General features: G+C 37.9%; 1 long non-coding RNA gene across 1 annotated transcript; it reads right to left on the bottom strand.

Annotated features, from left to right (window-relative positions):
* Positions 1-3,403: 3,403 nt before the first annotated feature.
* Positions 3,404-5,143, bottom strand: LOC115290014. Its single transcript, XR_003907914.1, has 3 exons — positions 5,063-5,143; positions 4,886-4,964; positions 3,404-3,524 (listed from the first exon to the last, which is right to left on the bottom strand). It is a non-coding gene; the product is annotated as an uncharacterized LOC115290014 (long non-coding RNA).
* Positions 5,144-6,096: the final 953 nt, after the last annotated feature.

Below are 6,096 nucleotides of genomic sequence, written 5' to 3'. Positions count from 1 at the left end.
GGTGAAAGAATCCTGACTGAGACCTGGGATATGGCAGTCAGATGCTATAAAGAAAGATGCTATGGATCAATCAGTTATATTTATAAAAAACTGGCCCAGAAGGAGAGGAAAGTGAAGAGGAGCTTCAAGATTTTGTAGTCACTAGGAAATTGGAAATGAGGAAAGCCACGAAAGACAAAGCCAGGAGAAGATGAACTGGACCCTTTTGACCAGGAGGGTATGATTGCAGTACCTTCCCTCACAGCTGTGAACTTCCCAGAACACTGTATTTTAACAACTGCAGTATGTTTTTATACCTTTGCCCAAGCTACAGGCTCTAAGACAAATTGCAGGAAGAAGGGAGTGATGGTAAGTCACACCAGCTATGTCCACACACACCTCTCTTGATCAGAAGTCAAATAGCGGTAAGGAAGAAAAACATTCTAGACGTTGAAAAGTGCTCCCACTTGTCGGGAGCTGCCAGAAGAGCTGCCAGAAGAAAAGACAGGTGCCTCGACCTGCAAGATCAGCCACCCGCACAGCTGAGCTGCGTTATCACTCCCAGCACAGCAAGAGCTGCATTATCACCTTCAGTGGAGGCCTTCTTGTTTACCTCCCAAGCCTGCCTTGTTAGCCTCTTGGGCTGACGCTGCAGTCCCCGCCCTTGTTTTCTAGCAAATGACTCACGTCAGCTGCCCGCCTTCTACCCTATATGAGACATGCGTGGTCTCTCAATAAAGAGAGTGGCTTGATCGGAAACGCCTCCACTCTCTGTGCTCCCTGTCCTGCCCTACCCTACTCTCACTCCCTCCCTCAGGACCCACGCGACTGACCAGCCGGCCAAAACACCCACTGGGTGTTACTCACTCTGCTCTACTAGAGAAAGCCATGGCAGGAAAATTCATACTGGTAAGAAGTGGTTGACCTTAATGGGATAAAAGTATGTTCCAAAGTCTTTGAAGATTTTCTAGGTATAGCTTTGTGGATGCCCTTCTTCTATTTCTTGAGAAGACAGATTATGATAAATTATTAGATTAGTGGTTAGACTACTCTGATCATTTCTCAGCTCTATGGACATTGATTTCCGTATCTGTCAAACAACAATCTGTTAAGGCCCTTATAGCTTCCTTGTTATATAATTTACCTACGACAACTCACTCTCAAATCTTTCAAATAAAAGACATGCCATACCCTCAGAACACAGGTAAACCTGCCCCCAACCTACACCTGGGAACTTCCGTCTTTCTATATTTCTAGATAGCTTTATATTTGTATTTATAGCTGCATCCATATTTATATACCATCTATATTTATATATAGCTATATTCATATTTATATGTGTATATAAATTATTTCTGTTCCAATTTTTTGCACTGAAACCAGAATCATTGATTTGCTTGCAGGGCCCATTTAGCTAAATATCTTTCTCCCTTCCCTGTTCACAACCTTTTGTCCCTTCCTTAAAGGCAGAACAGTCTCTGCCCAAGGCTTAAACTGATAATTTTCTCTTTAGCAGGGGAACCTGGAGAGTCGGTTTTCTCACAATGTGATTAGCTATTAAAGGGTTAGGTGTCCCCTTTTGATCATAGGAGTTGATATCTTGCCACCTGACACCTCCAAGGGACCATTAGATTAGTTTCCTCAGTAATTGCTATAGGGTCTACAGAATTTCATGGGAGATGAAACTATTTACCTGATGATAAATCAATACCCTTCTCAAAAGAATTTCTTATAAATTCAACAAAGCAAAAGTGACTGTTTCTTTCATCTATTTAAATCTTCTTTGTTCACAGCTTGCTTGATTGTATATGTCTGAGCATGTTTGTGTTTGTGTGACTATGTAAGAGTGTGTGGGGGTGCATAATTGTGTGTGAATGAGGAATACGGTGTGTGCTGTTGTTTTTCTAAGCATTTAAATATATTTTCTGGCTCAGAAATACATCCCAAATGTGATGTTGCTCCCTTATTCTCTACACAGCCAGCTGAAGTTTTTTCAAAGAGTTTTGGCTGTCATCAACCCCCAGTGTACACATACAAAGCAAACCTTTGCCTTCCAACAGGTTTTTGGCAAAGGAAGAGCATGGGTGGGTGGTGTTGGTTTGTGCACGTTTATGGCATTACAATAAAAGGTCATGCACGAAAGATTATAGAAGTCTCGCTCTGTCTCTGAACTGCCCTGGCTCTCCTATGAACTGAAGTTCTAGGACATTATACAGTGATGCCCACCTGCCCCAGTTCCATTCCCCCTTTTTTAGAACAAAAAAGGGAAAAGATACTCCACATTTTGTTTCCCATTCTTTGTATAAGGTCTTTAACTCTTCCCTTTTGAAGATCTTCATAGTCTCACCACCACACTAATTTAGGCCTGCTTGATCTGTCTCATTCTCTAATAACCTCCCTTTCTTTCAACTTTCCTCTAATCTGTCTTTCCTGAGTTGACCACATAACATAATGTTCTAAAATACTCATAAAACAACACAGATTCCTTTTCCTAAAGTATAAGGGTTGTGGAGACAACCTAGCCCCAGACAGCTCATCTAGTTTCAGCCATACATCATTGGTCCTCAACTCTGGCTGCCCATAAAAGTCACTGGTGTTTGTGGAGGGGTGGTTAGCCCCAAACCAGTAAATGAGAGTATCTTCAGGATATAAGGGAACCAAATATCCCTCTCTTCCAAGAACTGAAGTCCCTCCCAGGTTGTGGGCTTAAATTCAGGAAAGTCTTGGGCAAACTGGTAAGTTTGATAGACCTAACACCACCATAAAAATACTTTCCTATTATTTCTGAGACCCCATAAAAGGAGGCTAACAGGACCCCTATGTTCAACAAGTCTTTTGTCACTACTATAAAGTGCTATTTTCTCAAGTTTCCTGCACATTGTTCATCTTCCCATGACTTGGCTAATATAGTGTTACCTCTCTACCTAGCTTAAATACAAGTTTCTCCACAGCTAATAACAGAGCACACAAGCCCTCAACTTCAAGTTTGAGGCCTCTGCTTTACTAACAAATTGCCAGCATAGAAGAGATAAAAACCCTGCTTTCCAACACCCATGTAGAGAATCAAAATTCTTCCTCATACACAGGGGCTTAGCATTCATAATTGAGAAATCCTTTATAAAAAGAACAGTTAATATTCCAGTTAAATGATTTATACTTGTTCTCAATCAACTATGTAGAACCTTCACTATTAACAATGAATAAAATATTTGTCCTATTCGTGAACAACTATACAGTTATTTGGTAACTATTCCAAAAGAAAACATAAGAGATATTTCTAAGTGATTTGTTTTCTTTGTCTATAGAAACTGTTAAAAACATTTAAATTTAGTCATCTTGAAACTAGGTACCTCACTGACAATACTTGCTGTATATGAATATATATTTCTATTTATACATCCATGTTTTGACATCTCTCTGCAGATAGTGGAGCATAATAGATATTTTATGAATACATGTATTTGTGTTTGTGTTTTCTTCCCATTTTTTCTTGCTCTTCCACCTTCCCCAATTTATCTTGCCAGTTTCCCAGCTACATGCCTCAGCTAAGAGAGAACACAAAGCAAGAGAACAAAATTAATTTTTTACTATTAAAGTTTCAAAATAGATACTTGAAACTCAAAAAAGGTAAAGCATTTGAAGTGTTCATCGAGACTTTTTAAATTTGAAGAGTCTAACACCTGAAGGGGCACTGAGGTCTTGCATTATGCCAATAGAGCAACAAGGCAATGAAATATAAATTAGTACTAATGATGTAACTTCATTGGTATTCATAACATGATGAAACACTTCAGTTCCACAAATCTATATTATGTAGAACAAAAGAGTGAGAACAAAGAAATCTATATATTAGACCAAATTTACAGAGAATGCTTATTTTTCAGTTTGTGGATAAAATCACAGTGCATCAAACATGTGTGCTTGATTAATATATGTGGACAGTAAAAGCAATAATTAGACCCATAATGAGACCCAAAAAATCTCTGCTGTTTCTGGAATATTAAGATGGTGAATACTTTTAACTTGCTCTGTTTTAAATTATTAAAAATTATCTACATGTGTTAAAACCTATTAATGCTTGTACTTTAACCTTCACAATAATCCTGTGACTTATTATTTACAAGAGAGGTATCTTGATGCCAACAGTGGTTCTGTAATTTGCTGGTATCAAAGACTGAGAAAATTGTAGAAATATGACATGCACTCACATTCTTGGGCTCTGGAACCCAATATTTTTCTACCACACTACACTATCTCTTCCAATCCTTCTTAGACTCTTATATCTACAGCTCTGTCTTCTCCAGATCCCAGTAAAAGCAGATCCCAATATCCCTGATAGGTTGTAAAATGTTATGTTGGTTACAAACAGTGTTGTGGGAAATTCCATAACTATAAATAGAGCACCTGGTAAATCCACAGGGGAAGCCATACATAAAGCATGCAAGGAAGTCAAATCCATATTCTTGCATAGTGCAAAATTTAATATCTATTTTAGCGAAAATATATCACTTTCTTGTCCATGAAAAAAGAGGTCTCCTATAATTGACCTGCCATGAGTTGCCAGTTAGTGCCTTGGGATATGAGATTCTATTGTGATGTAACATTAATTTTTGCTGCAGGCAGATAAAGTACTCAGTAATGGCAGTTACCTGCTCAGCCTAGTGAGAAATCCATGTTTTTGAGGCTTTGCTTAACTTTACTCACTGTCACCATAGCCACCTTTATTCATGTGTTCATTGATTAAATGTAAAGTGACAGAGAACAGAAGTTGCATAATACCAACAGAGACAATGATCTTTTTCACATGATTATTAAGAGCTGTTCTAATTGTGGGAAGCATCCACTTGAGGAACAAATATCCTTACATTCTGGACAACTTCAAGAAATCTATCAATGAATCTCTTACCAAAACTTCCTTGTCAATAATCTTAAATTATTTTCTTGATGTCCAAGTCTCTGACTGTCTCTCCAAACCATTCTCCATCCTTACCCACAGAAGTAAAGAATATCCATATCACAACAGTCTCATTTTAAAGGTGATAATCACAAATAAAACTTAGATATTTCCCAGTGGAAGAATTACCATATCTACTGTTGTCCAAGGTTATCCGTGAGTGGACCTAGAAAAGTAAAACAGTCCTTTGGCTCATTCCAACATATTAGACTGAATCATCTGTAAATCTTAATTTTTTTTCTTCAGTCAACTGATAATGCAAGAACTCTTTATGAGGTCATAGTTTAGCTGGGAAAAATGACAACAGAGCCAGAGGTACACTTTGGGAGTGTAAGTCACCTATCATGGAGCTTTTTTAGGCCTTTTAGACATAATTAGACTCAATCTCATATATCTCACTTCAAATTGATGCTGATTCCTGCTGAGCACACTCAATTTGGTAGCATACAAGTTGATTATAGCAGCTCATGTAGCATATATGGTGACTTGCTGACTTTTGTATCAGAGTTCAACTAGAGAAGCAGATCTAGTAGGATATATGTGTACATATGCATCTTTACATGTATATACACATACATATCTATATGGATATAGAGTAGCAGAAAATAGAAGCTGAATAATATCTATATACCTATAGAGACATAGACACATATGTATACACATATAATACACATATATGAAGAGAGATCTATTATAGCGAGCTGGCTTACAAATGGTTCAGGATGGCTACACAAGTTCAAAGCCTATAAGACAGGCAGGCAGAAAAGGGCTGGAATTCCACACTTTGATTTGTGAAAAACTAAGGTATATATTGTAGAATGTACATGTGGTATCATTTGCAATCTCAATTATTTTCCAGATATCCAGCCTGCATTTATTTTTAGGGCTTCTGAATAGGTAGAAATTGGGCAAAGAGTTGTGATTTGCAGTTATATTTGCTTTAAGTCTGGCTACTATTTTTCAGATGTCAGAGTTTTCATCATGAGAAACATCACAGTTTTCATCAAGTAGAACTTCAATGTGTTGTCCAGCTTTTCAGTCCTAGAGATGCCTTGATCAGCAGCCACTGCCAAAGTTGTTTGCCATAACATTTTTATTATCACTCCAGCCTGTTGCTTATTTAGTAACTATCCCTAACGTTTCTTGGCTTTCTCTACTCTAGG

This window comes from Suricata suricatta, chromosome 4 (assembly GCF_006229205.1).
Source record: "Suricata suricatta isolate VVHF042 chromosome 4, meerkat_22Aug2017_6uvM2_HiC, whole genome shotgun sequence".
Lineage (NCBI taxonomy): Eukaryota > Metazoa > Chordata > Mammalia > Carnivora > Herpestidae > Suricata > Suricata suricatta.
This window is presented reverse-complemented; position numbering and strand designations above follow the sequence as displayed.